We start from the raw sequence: 18,735 nt of genomic DNA, 5'->3' as shown, positions 1-18,735 counted from the left end.
ACATAGACAACTTTTCATTCCTACCACCGTAGGATAGGGGGTATATTTATTTAGTCATTCCGTTTGCAACACATCGAAATATCAATTTCCGATCCTACAAAGCATATATATTTCGGATCGTCGTAAAATTCTAAGACGATTTAATGATGTCCGTGTGTCTGTCCGTCCGTCTGTTGTAATCGTAATAGAGCCTTCAAAAATTGAGATTTTGAGCTGAAATTTGGCACAGATACGTCTTTTTGATGCACGCTGGTTAAGTTCTTGAACGGGCCAAATCGGACCATATTTGGATATAGCTGCTATATAGACCGATTTTTCGATAAAGGGGTCTAATGCCCATAAAAACTTTATTTTTCATCCGATTTTGCTGAAATTTGAAACAGTGAGTAGTTTAAAGCATCCCGACAACTGACCAAAATATGGTTCAGATCGGACTATATTTAGATATAGCTACCACATAGACCGATCTCCCGATAAAGGGTCTGAAGCCCATAAAAGCTTTATTTATTACCCGATTTCGCTGAAATTTAAAACAGTGGGTTATTTTAAGCCTCCCGACATCTGACCTAAATATGGTTCAGATCGGACTATATTAGATACGGCTGTCATATAGACCGATCTGCCGATAAAGGGTCTGAAGCCCATAAAAGCTTTATTTTTTATCCGATTTCGCTGAAATTTGAAATAGTTCACAGTTTAAAGCCTCAACATCCGACCCAAATATGGTATAGATCGGACTATATTTATATATAGCTGCCATATAGACCGAACTTTAGAAAAAGAGTCTGAAGTCCATAAAAGCTTTATTTTTTATCCGATTTCGCTGAAATTTGGAATAGTGCACAGTTTTAGGTCTCTCAACATTCGACCCAAGTATGGTACAGATCGGTCTATATTAAGATATAGCTGCCTATAGACCGATCTCTAGGTAAAGTGTCTGAAGCCCATAAAAGCTCTATTTAATACCCGATCTAGTTGAAATTTGAAATAGTCGGCAGTTTTAGATCTCCCGAAGTCCGTCCCAAATATGGTTTTTATCGGACTATATTTAGATATAGCTACCACAAAGACCGATCTACCGATAATGGGTCTGAAGCCCATAAAAGCTCTATTTATTACCCGATTTTGCTAAAATTTAAAACAGTTGGTTATTTTGAGCCTCCCGATATGTAACCTTAATATGGATTAGATCGGTCCATATTTAGATATAGCTGCCATATAAACCGATCTCCCAAAAAAGGGTTTGAAGCCCATAAAAGCTTTATTTATTACCCGAATTCGCTGCAATTTAAAACAGTTGGTTATTTTGAGCCTCCGGATACCTGACCCATAAATTGGTGAAATCGGACTATATTTAGATATAGCTGCCATATTGACCGATCTGCCGATAAAGGGTCTGAAGCCCATAAAAGCTCTATTTAACACCCGATCTAGTTGAAATTTGAAACAGTGGGTAGTTTTAGGTCTCCCGACGTCCGTTCCAAATATAGTTTGTATCGGTTAATATTTAGGTATAGCTGCCATATAGAGCGATCTGCCGATCAAGGGTCTGAAGCCCATAAAAGCATTATTTTTTATCCAATTTCGCTGAAATTTGAAATAGTGTGTAGTTTTAGGCCACCCGCCATCCGACCCAAATATGGTAAAGATAGGACTGTATTAAGGTATAGCTATCATATAGACCGATATACCGGTTAAGGGTCTGAAGTTCATAAAAGCTTTATTTATTGCCCGATTTTGTTGAAATTTCAAATAAAAAATTCAACATTGACTTATATTTATTAGACCACTCAATGTCCGTGCCGAATTTGGGTGCACAATTTATCCAATTTTCACCAGATTGTGGCGAAAGAGTGTTTCCGCAGGTGTCTTTGCGAAATCGTTGAACTGCTATATAAGAACATGCATATCGCGGATGTTGAAATTCATTTCAGAATCGCACATTCTTCACCCGAATCGGTTTGTTTAATTTGAGATTAGTTTTAAGAGTCTCCGACAACTTCTGTCTTACTTTCATGAACTTAGAAAACTTAATGTCCTCAAGTATTCAAACAGCTCTGGCTGCTGTGCTGTGCCCTGATTACTTAAACTAATCTGGCAGTTTAAACATCTTCCACTTATTTGAAATTGTAGAATTCTGTGTCTGCATCTGCTAATCCGTCAAGTCAAGTTTTTGTCACGTTTTGTTAGAAAACACACGCGCAAAAAATGTTAATTTCTCCTACAAAGCATCTGTAATATATACATCTAATTATCTGCGCTATTTTCTTTGCCTTCATTTTGTCAATATTCAGTTCATTGGCCTTCGAAGTCAGGTTTTTGCTTTTCCTGATTTTAACTGAAATAATTTTTTATACTGCTGCGTGTGTTAATATTTATTGTTACAATTACCATGACTAATTAAATAGCCACCTTGTGTATTTTTAATTTTTTTAAAAAAGGTCCCTTTTTTCAAAATTTCTTGATATCTCTTCGATAAATTTTATGACAGTTTAGGCAAGGTCAATTAAATAGCAATGCTTGAGTTGAAAGATAAATGTAACAAATTTTTGAAGGGGTATATGAACTAAGTTATTATAGGGCTTTGGCCTTCATTTGTATGTGAGAGTAACTTTTGTGGTGCCGTGAACGAGAATTAATCATGCATACATATTTGCTTGCTTACCTACTTTTCATCATTATTCCCAACATGCTTGGCAAATATCAGCCTAAACGGTTAATATGCATATTTGAAATATACAACAACAATTTTTTTAATTATTTTTAATATATTTTTTTATTTTTGTACCCACAAATTGGTTTCAGACAATCGAACCTGAGAGAACTAAAGTCCTCATGTTGTTTGTAACACAGGAAAATATCGGTACTTTGCCAATACCGTCAGGTATTATTTTGTTCACGCCATTGGCAAAGATTTTTAATACCACTTGGTATCAATTCAATACCAGACAAAGAAGGCTATTAAGAGTTGACGGAGTCTCATTTATATTCTTGCCGTTGTGCCAAAAGTGTTGTTGAGCTTTGTACTGAAAACATTGTTGTCATTATAAAATATTTGTTAAAGAAATAAAAAAAATGTTTTAATACAATTTGAGTGCGTAGAGACCTATTCAAATACTCAAAAGCGGTGAAAATCGAAATTGTACAAATTCTAAGAACATTCTACATCAAAAACATGATAGTCTATTGTGTGGAAAACTATGCTGTGTTGGTGTATTCGTATGAAACCCACTTCTGGGAGTCGATGGATATGGAATAGATTGCTGAATACAAAGAATTGACGTTGGTCACGGTGTAACATTACGTTTTGTAATTATTAACATAAATAATCAAACAAAAAAAAAAGATAAAAATTATTTTCTTTTATTTATGGTTTGTTTTTTGTGGAATAATCCATAACGATTTGGCACTAAAACCAATAACGGTCTGTTGCTTAAACCAATAACAGTTTGGTATTAAAACCAATTCCAGTTTGCTAATAAGACTAGTATCAAACGGTACAAATCATTTTATGTTTCTTCCATACCATCCGGTAATGTTTTTAAACCATACGATGTTGCTTTACTATCAATACCATATGGTACTGAAATGAGCACTTTTGGTATTCACTCTTCTCTGGGTGTTGATACTGATTATTTTAAGTCGAGCTGGCATGTCCGTCCCTCAAACGGCCTATAAAAAAACGATCATCCCAACACTGCTTTGGCCTATAGCTTTTCTTCAATCCTCTTCCTTGGACTTGGTAAAAAAAAACTATTCCCTGCTGCTTTAGATTCAAATTGCGTAATATCGTCGAATTCGCGCAAAAGATGAGAATAATTTTTAACCGTGTCGAAAGTTGTAACTGACATCACGTGGTCACATTCTGAGTCTGCGCTTATTTCCATCAATGTCTTCTTGTTTATCAACATGTTGTGCTTAACATCTACCACTTGAAAACTCGTCGAAAACCAAGTGAATTTTTGTTACGACGTTCACAATATGTTTTTATACTTGACTTATTCGCTGCGCACAATTTCGTCGTGTGAGGTCGCTACGTCTATCCGAGATTCGTGGGGGCATAACTGAAACTTTTGGGATTTCTACCCGAATTTTCGGTGATACTAACATTGCTCAATCCCATGCTATAATTTCGCTGGCTAGAATAGACGTCTCAGTCGTTTGTGTCCGTCATGACAGGTCACAGTTCGATCGGAAAACATGGTGACAGACTGACTGAAGGTTGCAAGTAAAGACTTTTGCAGAAGAATCAAGTCGTCTTAAATAGCCCTGTTCAAATTCAGGTGTGTGCTATACTACACTAGTTGGAATGGATGTAAAGAACCGTGATCCATTTGACATCGCCCGCTAATGATATTTCTTGGTCGAAATTGAAATCGCGATACGGTTAACCAGTCAAATGCTTCTAGCAACAACACAATTTTGCTGACTTGTCAATGTTTTTTATTATACTATTCTCTGAATAGAAAGCATTAAACAATGGTCTAAAGCCAATATCCTGCAATGGAATTTCATTAAAATAAGATAAAATAAAATAAAATAAATAAAAAATAGCACGACATAAAATAAAAACCACAAAAATAAAGTATGAACTCAAAAACTCCTGAACCGATTTTCTTGGAATTGTTACTGATGTATTGGGTTGCCCAAAAAGTAATTGCGGATTTTTTAAAAGAAAGTAAATGCATTTTTAATAAAACTTAGAATGAACTTTAATCAAATATACTTTTTTTCTAAATCAAGCTAAAAGTAACAGCTGATAACTGTCAGAAAAAAGAATGCAATTACAGAGTCACAAGCTGTGAAAAAATTTGTCAACGCCGACTATATGAAAAATCCGCAATTACTTTTTGGGCAACCAATAGCATATTGGCCCCGCAGTGAAAATAGGGTACTTCGCTTTTTGATATCTGAAGGGGAGGATAAGGGGAAGTTATCCTAATTTTCAGAATAAATTTCACATAAATTTGGTATTCAAATTTCGGATTGGATACCTCCTAAAACCACCAAATACAAACGTATTTGATATCCAATTGTGGGACCCTACGTTTGGGGGGCCACTCTTCCTCCAAAACACCCTCCAAAGGGAACAAATTTACTGACCATGGCAATATGGGGCTCAAATGATAGTTGTTTGGGAATCTGTTATCAACGTTCCGGACAAAGCGTCTATGGTGTCACCCCACCTCCATAACACTCCCCAAATAGGACCTATTTGCTGACCATTGCAATATGAGGCTCAAATAGAAAAGTATTCTAGAGTAGACGTTTTTGTTGACCATGACAATTTGAAGTTCAATGAGAGTGGTGCTCGATGCCGATAGCTCTTAAGGGTCCATCCCTAAACTGAACATATTTGCCGATATGTCCGGCAACTATGTCTCAAATACCTATGGCAATGAGACATTTTTAGCCTCTTGAAGTCGCATTTGTTTTCAGATTGGGCTCAAATTTGGCGCGGAGTGTTTTGCTTTGAACTTCAAACTTGAACGTTTGGTCCGAATCTAATATCTTGAGACCCCTCAAGCTGCAATTGTTAACCAATTTCGATCAAATTTTGTGCCTAGTGTTCTGTTACGATTTCCAACAACCGTGTCATGCAAGGTCCGAATGGGTCTATAACATAAAATAGTTCCCATATAAACCTATCTCCCTGGTTGGAGTCTTGAGGGCCTAGAAATCGCAATTGTCATCAGATTTGGGTGAAATTTGGTCGTGTTTATACCCTACACCACCACTGTGGTACAGGGTATTATAACTTTGTGCATTTGTTTGCAACGCTTAGAAGGATAAAAGCTAGACCCATTGATAAGTACACCGATCGGCTTAGAATCACTTCCTTATTCGATTTAGCTATGTCCGTCTGTCCGTCGGTCCGTCTGTCTGTCCATGTATTCTTGTGATCAAGCTACAGGTTGCATTTATTGTCCAATTGTCATGAAATTTTGCACTCTTCTCTTTTTTGGCCCAAGGATGAACGCTATTGAACAAAATCGGTTCAGATTTAGATATAGCTCCCATATATATCTTTCATCCGATATGGCCTTCAAAGGCTGTAGAAGCCACAATTTTGGTCCGATCTTTACAAAATTTGAGATGAGTTGCTTCATTTGACGTCTTCATATGTGTGCACAATTTCATAAAACTCGGTTCAGATGCAGATATAGCTTCCATATATATCTTCATCCGATATGGCCTTTTAGGGACGTTTAAGGCAGTAAAAGCCAAAATTTTGGTCACATCTCTACAATATAGAGAGTGAGATGTTCTATTTGACGTCTCAGTAAATGTCATCAATTGGCACAGGTTTCGATGTAACTCCCTTATAATCTTTTATCCGATATGGCCTTTTAATGATGTGGAAATCCAAATTTGTTGTCCTATCGTAGGAAAATATTGCAAGGTTCTATTTGATATTTGAATAGGTATCCAAATTAAAGTCTGACTAGATTTCGAGATAAGTCCTACATATAACAAGTAAGAGCGTGCTAAGTTCGGCCGGGCCGAATCTTATATACCCTCCACCATGGATCGCATTTGTCGAGTTCTATGCGCGGTATCTCTTTTTAGGCAAACAAAGAATATTGAATAAGAACTGTTATGCTATTAGAGCTTTATCAAGTTATAGTCCGATTCGGACCATAAATGAATGATGAACATTGTAGAAGTCATTGTGTAATATTTCAGTTCATTCGGATAAGAATTGTGCCTTGTAGGGGCTCAAGAAGCAAAATCGGGAGATCGGTTTATATGGGAGCTGTATCAAGCTATTGATCGATTCAGACCATATTGAACACACATGTTGAAGGTCATGAGAGAAGCCGTTGTACAAAATTTCTGCCAATTTGGATGAGAATTGCGCCCTCTAGAGGCTCAAGAAGTCAAGATCCCAGATCGGTTTATATGGCAGCTATATCAGATTATGTACCGATTTGCGCCATACATAGCACAGTCATTGAAAGTCATAACATATCACCTCTTGCAAAATTTCAGCCAAATTGGATGAGAATTGCGCTCCCTATTCGCTCAAGAAGTCAAGATCCAAGATCGGTTTGTATGACAGCTACACCAGATTATGAACCGATGAGAATCATACTAAACACCGTCATTGGAAGGCATAACAAATCACCTCATGCAAAATTTCAGTCAAGTCGGATGAGAATCGCGCTCTCTATTGGCTCAAGAAGTCAAGACCCAAGATCGGTTTATATGACAGCTATATGAAAACATGGACCGATTTGAACCATATCTTGCGCAGTTGTTGGAAGTGATACCAAAACTCCACGTGCAAAATTTCAGTCAAATCGGACGAGAATTGCTCCCTCTAGAGGTTCAAGAAGTCAAGACCTAAGATCGGTTTATATGGCAGCTATGTCAAAACATGGACCGATTTGGCCCATTTACAATCCCAACCGACGTACACTAATAAAAAGTATTTGTGCAAAATTTAAAGTGCCCAGCTTTACTCCTTCGAAAGTTAGCGTGCTTTCGACAGACAGACGGATGGACGGACGGACATGACTAGATCGACTTAAAATGACATGACGATCATGAATATATATACTTTATGGGGAATCCGACGCATATTTCGAGGTGTTACAAACAGAATGACGAAATTAGTATACCCCCATTCTATGGTGGAGGGTATAATAAGACTCCTTTCACATTTTAGGAAAATGCCCAGAATATAAAGATTTGTTGAAGAGTATGCAAAGAGGAAGAGCAAGATTTTCCGCACTATGTTTCAGTATGCATGCTGGGATTACATTTGGCCCAGGAGCTGTCATACTTTTCAGGCATCTTAAGTTTTCCAACACGGCAGGAATTTCAAAACTATGGACTTCTATGTGTATAGATGAGAATCCAGAAATCGGGTAGGGATATCGAAATGTGTCCTCGTGCGATTTGGTGGAATGAGTGGTTCTAAAAAATGATGCAAAGATATTTGAGATTCAAATATCATCATTCGCTGCAACTTGTCCTAATTGTAAACTCTTTGGGAAACCATTACATCGACGTTTATTGTTAATAAAACCATAAAAGGATTCATTCTTCATCATTGTTATGTACTTGTCATACAGTTGTTTGTTCATAATCGTGAATTTCGACCTTCCTATTCAGTATAATCAAAATTTGAACCACTTCTTTGGAATTTTCTATAGAGTTTATTCTTTCTGTTCTTCAATTTCGACAACGCAGGAGTATTCCACGGAGGACCAATATTCGTAAAGGGTACTCTCTTTAGAACATTGTCGGATACATAGTATCTTAGAGTACTATAGAACATTTTTAGAATTTCATCTAAACAATTCATTGAATGGAGAGAATTCCAGTCCACTAAACTCAGAAATGAATTCAATTTAACGTAATCTTTCCTTGAGAAGCAATATACAGACTTATTTTGATATGATTTCCTATGGCATGTAGAAAGGAAAAGTCTTCGGTAGCAGTCTGTACGAAAGTCGGAAAATCTATCCGAATTCGAATCCGAAGTCTGTCTGAATATGGAGTGTTGGACACGATTTCAGAATGGAATGTCGGGGGGAAATCTGATGTTTCTGACATAATTCAAAATAATGGGAAATTGGGAATGGAAATTCGAGTTGTCATTAAGACTTCTGACCAAATTTTGATGTTGAGTCATAAGGAATGCGGATGTGTTTTCCGACTTGTCTTATCGATTTCTGACCGAGAGTATATTAGAAATCCTTAAGAATTTGAATGTTTTTCTAACTCGTCGTATCTATTTCTGACTTCTGACCGGATTTTGAAATACAAATTTTTAGAATTTGGATGTATTTTCCGTCGTGTCTTATCGAAATCTAATCATTTCTGAAAGAATTCTTGAAGTATTCGAATATGCTTTTCGACGGTTCATTTCAAATTTGCTCTTGAACTTTCCATTAAGATTCTCATTTTTAAAGCCCAGACCGAACGGGAGAAGTTTTTACGTTATAGGCAAGCATGCTAACCTCATTGCTACAGTGGAATCCAGAGTTTCACAAACAAAAATATGCAAACAAGTACACAAAGAGACAAAAACATTCAACAACGAGTTCCGACATCGTTCAGAATTCGTTCCGAAGCGTGAGGATAAAATTCCACCGGTAAAAAAAATGTGCCACAAAAAAGCAAGCACAAAAAAACATCAGACACAGAGTTTAAAAATCGTTCCGAATTCCATCAGAACTGTCGGCACAAAAATTCCTAACTGTTCAAACAAATAAATATGTGAAAAAGCTAGCACAAAAAGACAAAAACATCCGACACAGAGTTCACCGCACTGTCGGAAGAAAAATTAAAAAAAAAAACAAACGACAGGACGTGCAAACATCGTTCAGAATTCTTTCAGAACCGGCGAACCAAAATTTCCTACAGACAAATAGTCAAGAAATCGTTCAGAATTCTTGCCGATGCGTCGGAAGGAAAAATTAAAAAAAGAAAAGTACGACAAGATGACCAAATGCTTTAAGAACTATCGAAAAAATCCTAGGGACAAGCTCTTCTTGTCGGAAGAGTTTAGAATTTGTATAGAAATGTCTAAGATCCGAAATTCGGTTCACTGGGTATGCATATCATATTTGAAAATTTCCGATATGGTGTTTCCCAGTGGGGATTTCTCTGCATTTACAAATATTTCAGGAAATGATCCCTTACTTCACAAATACAAATTTTGCCCATGAACATTCCACTAAGGAACAGGGTCAAACTTCTCACATATCAATGAGTGCAGTCCGATTCAAGTTTAAGCTCAATGGTAAGGGGGTCTCCTTTTTATAGCCGCGTCCAAACGGCGTGCCGCAGTGCAACACCTCTTTGGAGAGAAGTTTTATATGGCATAGTACCTCACAAATGTTGCCAGCATTAGGAGGGGAAAATCACTGCTAAAAAATTTTTCTAATGGTCTCGCCAGGATTTGAACCCAAGCGTTCAGCGTCGTAGGCGGACATGCTAACCTCTGCGCTAAGGTGGCCTCCTATAACATACTGTAGCTCCCATATCTCCCTAGTAGGAGTCTTGAGGCCCAGGAAATCACAATTGTTATCAGATTTGGATGAAATTTTTTTTAATAACTTCCAACATCCATGTTAAGTATTGACCAATCGGTCTTAAACCATGTAACTCGATCTTCTGTTTAGCTTTCTACGGCCCCAAGAAGCTTTAATTTTTACCTGGTTGAGCAAAAATTTGGTACGTAAACTAAAATTATGCCCTTCAGCTAAGTTAATTTAGTGGAAACTTTTATCTGAATCTATGGTAAAAACCGCCGAACTTTTTCTTTCAATTATTGCCAATTTTAACATAGAAAAGCTCACCTTGTTGTTTCAAAACACTTCGTTGTTTTAATTTAGAGTATAAAATAATCGACCACACCATTTGCTCCACAAGTTGTTTTGTTTCGTTTCGTTTCATTTTGTTTTTATTTTCATGCTGTCTCATATCGTAGACAGCTTGACAGAGCCAATGTTGTGGTGGCGCTACTCAGTAACGTGCCGGACGTCAAAGCCATCGCCGGCAGTTTGTTTCACCAGTTCTTTTACGTTTTGACGCTCAAGTTCTTCGATTATTAATAAATAAACACTGAAAGTTAAGGCATAAATAAAACAAAAGTACAATAACAACAAACCCTTCGATTTATAATTAAACAAAGCCGTGAATAATAAAAGCGAGGCGTGACACAACAAGGCAACAACAACAAAACGCCTATAAAAGTAAACCGAAAGCCAAACCAAAGCGGGATTTTTTCCAACAAAGAAAGGGGATTTTTTGCAAAGAGAGCAGAGAACAAGTCATACAAAAATTTGTTAATCGCATGCTCGCAATACAAAGTACCTATTTTGGTAGTGTAAACAAATGTTTGCAAAAAATCCTCATTAAAACAAAGTGTTATTGATAGCTGGCCGACTTAAATGAACAAAAAAAAACACAATAAAAAATATCAATAACTTGGCTGTCTAACACATATGCATTAAGCCACAAACTACTAACTATCAACTCAGCTGATCTAAAAGTGTTTTAGTGTTTTTTAACATTTTACTTAGCATGTTTTAATTTATTGTTAAATGTTTTTGTTGTTCTTTTGTTTGATTCCCAGCCATAAAGTGTGTTGTTCATCTCTAGTTAAAGATCATTTAAGCGGAAGCAATGCCGCTTTAAGCGCATCATTTGACAAATTCCAGAGTGTTATGTAGTTGTTGTTGCTTTATTTTTGATTGACTATCAGTTTAAGAGAGAAAGAGAGCGAAAGAGACAAACCGTTGTTACTCACTCTCAGAATTCCCCAGAGATCAGAGTTCGTGGTGTGTAAAATCATAACTTGCGGTTTTGTTTACTTTCCGCATTACTGCCATACCATACACTGTGCGTAATTCGAATCGAACCAGACAACTTTGTATGCCATTTATACTCGAATACACTTTTTTTTCTGTGATAAACTGATAAGACAACTAAGTTATATATGGTGCTATGAAGCAATCTACAAATTAAGATAACAAAGTAAAGGGTTAATAAATATAAAAACTTGCCCATATTAAATTGATTTATCATAGCGGCATCTGTTAAGTGTTAATATACGATTGCAAGCAAACACCTGCATTTCAATTAAAAGATGTAAGCATGTTTGTAAGTTAGCTTTGTAAAGTGATATACCTAATGAACAAAATTTGTAGACTAAAATTAAATAAAGGCTAAAAACTAAAACAAGATTTTTTATTTTTGTTTGGTCCTCTTTCGAGACGAGCTGAATGAACGAAGATGCAAAAGGAAAAGGAAAGCCAAAGGTAGCAACACACACCAACCACTATGGGACGCGTTTCGTCTTTGGTTAGAAGACTTTTCAACCATATTGGGTGTGATGGCTTCAAGGGCCGTGCGTTTGTATGTTGTATTTAAATCGTATTTAATTGCGAAAACGCATCTATGATACAAAAAACCAAGCTCGACAACCCTGCTAATTAGCTGTACCTTTTCCAATGCATTTATTTTTGTGTAATGGCAGACATTCTGTCTGTGGTAAATTACACTTTCTTCCGTACCACACATGATTCTGTGCATCTGTTGGAAGTTGTATTGATGGCTTCGAACGCCAAGGCAACGGCATTGGCTCTCGCCATTGCTCCGTGGTCCCAGGTTCGAATCCTGGCCGGGCTCTGCTGAATTTTAATTTTTCAAGTTTTTTTGCCTATTAGGGCGTGATCATTAAATTTTACAATTTTTGTTTGTTTCTCTTTCGAAACGAGCTGAATGATCGAAGATGCAAATTATCATTTGATTTATGATAAAGATTTTTTAAAGATTTTTTCTACCCATTCGTCTTTAATGGGTTAATTTACACTAACATTTATAATTTCAAATTAATTTTTTGAAATTATAAATTTAGTGTAATTTAACCCATTAAAGACGAATGGGTAGAAAAATACCCACAAATAGAGTTGACCTAGAAAAATTCTAGTTAGTTAGAAATGAGGTAGCTAAATGAAATTTGGGTTGGCATAAAGTAAACAAATGAAACAAGTAAAAAAAATTTCCCGTCCTATAAGGTCATGTTTTGGGGGAAAATTGTATTCTCGAAAGACGGTGTACAATTTGGTTAGCAAGTAGCTGTAAGTGGACTGTAGGTTTCATTGAAGCTCCCAAATTGTAAGATATGAAAAAGAGAACAGTTGAAATAAAAGGCAACAGATCAGATTTCACAGTTACAGTTTATTACATTTCAGCAAGCCCTTACCGCCTTCTTGAGATGATGCTGCACAAGTGATTTAATGGCGGTGCAGGAAAATTTAAAAGTACTTAGATTTAGGAAAAGACGAATTGGAAATTTGGTCAACATGGCCGCTCTTTATCCGTTTGAGTGAAAGCTTTTGGCCCTTTTGCATATAGAATAGATAAAAGGGTTGCCAAGTTGACCAATAAAAGCAAATCCGCGGGAAATAATGAAGATAAAGATACTTAAAACAATTTCAAAGATTCATTTCAATATAAATCAGTAATGTATGTAATTCTATTATATATGTATGTACTTCATGTTAGGGTAAGGATAGTTTTGTTGAACTGGCTTCAACAGTCGGTATTTTTTTTATCGAAAAGAATCAAACAAAAAATTTTCTCAAAACTCTTAGAAGTCGGGTTTTTGTTTCGAAAAGAATCAAACAAAAAATGTTCTCAAAACTCTTAGAAGAAAGATTTCTGGAAACCGGTTTAGTGTCTTGTTATGTTTGATGATTTCTATGTTAAAACAAGTAAAAGTGCTAAGTTCGGACAGGCCAAATTTTATATACCCTCCACCATGGACCGCATTTGTCAACTTCTTTACCCGGTATCTCTTTAGAGGTAAACAAAGGATAATGGATAAAAATTTCGGTGCTATTGGAGCTATTGCAAATTTTGCCCATAAACATTCCACTAAGGAGCAGGGCCAAACTTCTCACATAGCAATGAGTGCAATCCGATTCAAGTTTAAGCTCACTGTTAAGGGGCCTTCTTTTTATAGCCGAGTCCGAATGGCGAGCCGCAGTACGACACCTTTTTAGAGAGAAATTTTACATGACATAGTACCTCACAAATGTTGCCAGCATTAGGAGGGGAAAACCACCGCTGTTTTTTCTGATGGTCTCGCCAAGAATCGAAACCAGGCGTTCAACGTCATAGGTGGACATGCTAACCTCTGCGCTACGGTGGCCTCCAATTGGAGCTATGGCAGGTTATAAACCGATTCAGGCCATACTTGGCTTAGATGTTAAATACAATAGTAGATCCCATTGTGCAAAATTGCAACCGAATCGGATAAGAATTGCGCCCCAAAGGGACTTAAAAAGTGAAATGGGGAGATCGGTATATAGGGCTGCTGTATCATAGACCGATTCAGACCATATTTGACACGTATATTGAAGGTCATAGGAGAAGTCGTTGTACGCGCCCTCTAGAGGCTCAACAAGTCAAAATAAGATAAGTCAAATTGGGAGGTTGCTTTATATGGGGGCTATATCAGGTTTTTGACCGATTTGAACCATACTTGGTAAGTTAGAGAACATTGGAGAAGTCATTGTGTTAAATTTCAGCAAAATTGGATAAGAATTGCGCTCTCTAAAGGCTCAAGAAGTAAAATCTGGAAATCAGTTTATATGGGAGCTATATCTTAATATGGACCGATATGGCCCATTTACAATCCCAACCGACCTACACTAATAGGAAGTAGTTGTGCAGAAATTCAAATGCCTAGCTTTACTCCTTGGAAAGTTAGCGTGCTTTCCACAGGCAGACAGATGGACAGACATGGCTAGATCTACTTAAAATGATAAAACGATTAAGAATATGTATAGTTTATGGGGTCTTAGTTGAATATTTCGAGGTGTTACAAACGGATATCGAAATTAGTTAATCCCCATGGCGATAAGACTACTACATGTCAAAGGCATTAAAATCCACTTTTCTTCGCTAAATGGTCACAAAACATTAAGAAAATGATTTTTCCACCATAGGATAGGGGTATACTAATCTAGTCACTCCGATTGTAACAACTCAAAAAATTCCTCTAAGACCCCATAAAGTACATATATTCTTGATCGTCTCGACGTTCTCAGTCGATCTAGCCATATCCGTCCGTCCGTCTGTCGAAATCACGATAGAGGCCGAATGCTTGAAATTTTGCAGATTTTGATGTAGGTCATTGAGGATTGCAAATGGACCATATCGGTTTAGATTTGAATATAGCTCCCATATTAACCGATCTCCCAATTTGAATTCTTGAGCCCTATCAAGCCGCAATTTGTGTCCGATTTGGCTAAAATTTTACATGTAGTGTTCTATTATGATCTTCAACAACGGTGTAAAGTACGGTCCAAATCAGTCCATAACCAAATCTGGTCTATAACCTGATATAGCTCGCATATAAACCGATTTCCCGATCCCATATAAACCGATCTCCAGATATGAGTTCTTGAGCCCTTACAAGCCGCAATTTTTGTCCGAATTGGTTGAAATTTTGCATATAGTGTTCTGTTATTACTTCCAACAACTGTGCCGAGTAGGGGCTCAATCGATCTATAACCTGATATAGCTCGCATATAAACCGATTTCCCGATCCCATATAAACCGATCTCCCGATTTGACTTGTTAAGCCCTAACAAGCCGCAATTTTTGTCCGATTTGGCTAAAATTTTGCATGTATTGTTCTATTAAGATTTCCAACAAAGGTGTCAAGTCGGTCTTAAACCTGATATAGATCCCATATAAACCGTTCTTGAGTCCTTTCAAGCCGCAATTTTTGCCCGATTTTCCTGAAATTTTGCATGTGGTGTTCTGTTACGACTCCCAACAACTGTGCAGAGTACTGTCTAAACCGGTCAATAACCTGATATAGGTCCCATATAAACCTCCTCTCCCAATTTGAGTTCTTGAGTCCTTACAAGCCGCAATTTTTGTCCGATTTGGCTGAAATTTGGCATGTAGTGTTCTGTTATGATTTCCAACTAGGGTGCCAAGTACGGTCTAAATCAGTCTATAACCTGACAAATCAGTCTATAACCGGTCTCTTGATTATCCTAGAAGCTTTAATTTTTGCTGGTTTGACAGAAGTTTGGTATGTAGGATAAAATTATGCCCTTCAACTAAATTCATTTTACATACATTTTTAGCAAAATCCAAGGTGGTGGGTTTCCAAGATTCGGCCCAACCGAATTAGCACGCTTTTACTTGTTTTTTTCTAGAAACATAGTGCCTTAGGAAATAAAATTAAATTATTTAAAAAGAACTTTTTTGTTAAAAAAAAAACTTACCACGTCAATACAAATGCTCTAAATAATGAATATATGAAATTTCATCAAAATCAATCAAACAAGGGAATTGAAAATCAGGTGTTAATGGATTAATTTGCCACCACAAGAACCAGATGCTCTCAGCGAGTTTATAATGTTATGGTTAAACTTAAAATAAGAATTACTTTAAAGACATTTTTAAATATGAATGAAGTCTGTTGTTGATTGTTTCATATATTTATTTAGGCTAATAGCCTTAATCAATTATTGACAGTGTAAGACAACAAATTACAGAGCATTGTTGTTGAGATGGATACAACCATTTAGAAAGTCTTTCAAGAGAATTGCCATATGTATATATTTTTATTGTCCTCCTAAAGATGCAAATTTAGTTATGAGCACAGATATATGTAACATTTACAGTATAAATACTTATTTACAGCTATAATGCATTCATTGTTCAAATAATGATGAACACAGGGAGGCATACATGTCACCATTTGATACCAGACAGCTAGATATATGTATATGTTTGTCAAATTGTACATAAATGACCCCCTTTCTTCTTTACCCCTTCTCTAGCATCCTCCAACACATCTTATACTACTGGGACCTCTCAACTCTTTGTAATTCAGTCATTGTCATCATTATCATCATCATCCTCATTATGTGAGAGTATGGTATGAGTACTTATGGTGAACAACAAATACAATTTTGTTTGTTTGTACGCACGCACTTTTATGAGAACCTGCTAACACACTTTAATGATACCGAGAGAGATACAGAGAGAGAGCATTGTGATTTGTGGTTTTTGGTTATCCATATGCCAATATGCCTCTGTGTTTCCCAGTCTCATTTGGAGGCTGAGCTGAGATGTAAAGAGTGATTAAATGAAGGTGGTTTCAATCTCCCTACCCCTAGAGATTGACATATTATGAATGGAAATTAACTTAAATGAGCGTATTATAGCGAATAATGTCGAAGGCGCACACACACACATATAACGGTATTGCACATTTCGCAATTTGCCAAGTGTTTATGTTTTGAATTGAAATTTGTTTATAACAATTGTTGCTGCCACCCACCCACCACATGCTTGCAAATAATTGATTTAAAAAGGAACTTTTGTTGTATTTATTTGTGTTTATCTTTTGATGCTTTGCTTTTCACTTTGCTCATATCTCAACAAATGAGTTGAGAAAATTGACATTGTGGACCTGCTTTACTCTGGCCGAGTCTGACAATGAATGAAATCAATGTGAAATTTGATTAGGAGACCTAGTTAAAGGTCAAGAGGAAAGTAAATATGTTTGTAATAAATGCAAACAGTGGTGCACATTGGGAGATTATGGAATTTTTGCAGTAACTGCTCGCTTTGATCGAGACATGATGCTGATTCTCTCCCCTTTATCATAATAAATATTTAAGTTGTAATATCTTGCTGATATCAATATGGATAACAAATAATAGGTATTTACATGAAGAAAAGATGAAAAGTCAAGGAGTCCACATCTACTCCCCAAATAAACGCGAAACTTTTTCATCGAGACTTTATTGGAATGTAACTATTTGGGAGTAGAGTACAAGTTGATTCCCACGTTTGGTGATAAGTGTTTGGGAGGCCGCCCCAACCCCTTAAATTTTCTAAGAGGAGATATATGCCTATTCAGGCAATGTGAGACTCAATCCATCCCAATTGTGATCCATTAGTTTACAAAATTTCGACCCTAGTTTTGATTAAAAATCAAATTCTGACACGATATTTGAAGACAATACAATTTAAATGAGACTTGCAATGAAAATTAAATTTCGGTGATATTTTCAATGAAATTAAAATTTAGCCGAGATTTTTAATGAAATCAAAATTTGAGCGAGATTTTTAATGAAAATAAAATTTCGTCCAGATTTTCAATGAAAATAAATTCTCGACAAGATCCTCAATGAAAATAAATTTGGACGGGATTTGCAATAAAAATTAAATTTCGACGAAATTTGCAATGAAAATAAAATTTCTACAAGATTTGTAATAAAACTAAAATTTCGACGAGACTTTCAATGAAAAGAAAATTTCAACAAGATTGGCAATGAAAATAAATATTCAATAAAATTTCCAATGAAAATAAATATTCAATAAAATTTCCAATGAAAATCAAATTATAATAAGATTTTCAATGAAAATAAAATCTCTTCAATGAAAATAAAATTTCGACAAGATTTGCAATGAAAATAAAATTTCCACGAGATTTGCAGTAAAAATAAAATTTCGACTTGACTTTTAATGAAAATAAAATTTCAACAAGTTTGGCAATGAAAATAAATTTCGACGAGATTTTCAAGGAAAATAAAATCTAGGAGAAATTTTCAATGTTAATCGAATCTCTACGAGACATGCAATGAAAATAAAATTTCGACAAGATTTATAATGAAAATAAAATTTCTATAAGATTTTCAAGAAAATAAAATTTCAACGAAATTTGTAATGGAAATAAAATCTTGTCAAGACTTTCAATGAAAATAAAATTTCGACGAAATTAGCAATGAAAATATGATGTCGACGAGTTTTACAGTGAAAATAAAATGTCGACGAGATTTGCAATGAAAATAAAAATTCAACGAGATTTTTAATAAAAATAAAATTTCGACGAGATTGGCAATGAAATTTCAAAGAGATTTTTAATGAAAATAATATGCCAACAAGACCTTTATTGAAAATAAAATTTCAACGAGATTTGAAAGAAAAGAAAATTTCAACGAAATTTTCAATGAAATGAAATTTTCGATGAAATTAAAATTTCGACGAGATTTGCAATAGAAATAAAATTTCGACGAGAATTTTAATGAAAATAAAATTTCGACGAGAATTTTAATGAAAATAAAATTTCGATGAGACTTTCATTGAAAATAAAATTTGGACGAGATTTCCAATGAAAATAAAATTTCGACAAAATTTGCAATAAAATAAAATATCGATGAGATTCCCAAT

General features: G+C 35.7%; 1 protein-coding gene across 8 annotated transcripts in view; it reads left to right on the top strand.

The window, feature by feature from the left end:
- Positions 1 to 18,735, top strand: part of LOC106081458 (heme transporter FLVCR2) — a 166,845-nt gene that overhangs the window by 41,793 nt on the left and 106,317 nt on the right. The window contains exons 1-2 of one of the 8 annotated variants that reach the window (XM_013243420.2): positions 10,482 to 10,712; positions 11,225 to 11,610. The exons of 6 other annotated variants lie outside the window; for them this stretch is intronic. The gene's annotated coding sequence lies outside the window, so the exon portion shown is untranslated. Of the gene's footprint in view, positions 1 to 10,481; positions 10,713 to 11,095; positions 11,611 to 18,735 lie in introns of those variants that run through there. One more of the 8 variants, XM_013243417.2, reaches the window with a different exon arrangement.

Source organism: Stomoxys calcitrans, chromosome 5, assembly GCF_963082655.1.
Source record: "Stomoxys calcitrans chromosome 5, idStoCalc2.1, whole genome shotgun sequence".
Taxonomy (NCBI): domain Eukaryota; kingdom Metazoa; phylum Arthropoda; class Insecta; order Diptera; family Muscidae; genus Stomoxys; species Stomoxys calcitrans.
This window is presented reverse-complemented; position numbering and strand designations above follow the sequence as displayed.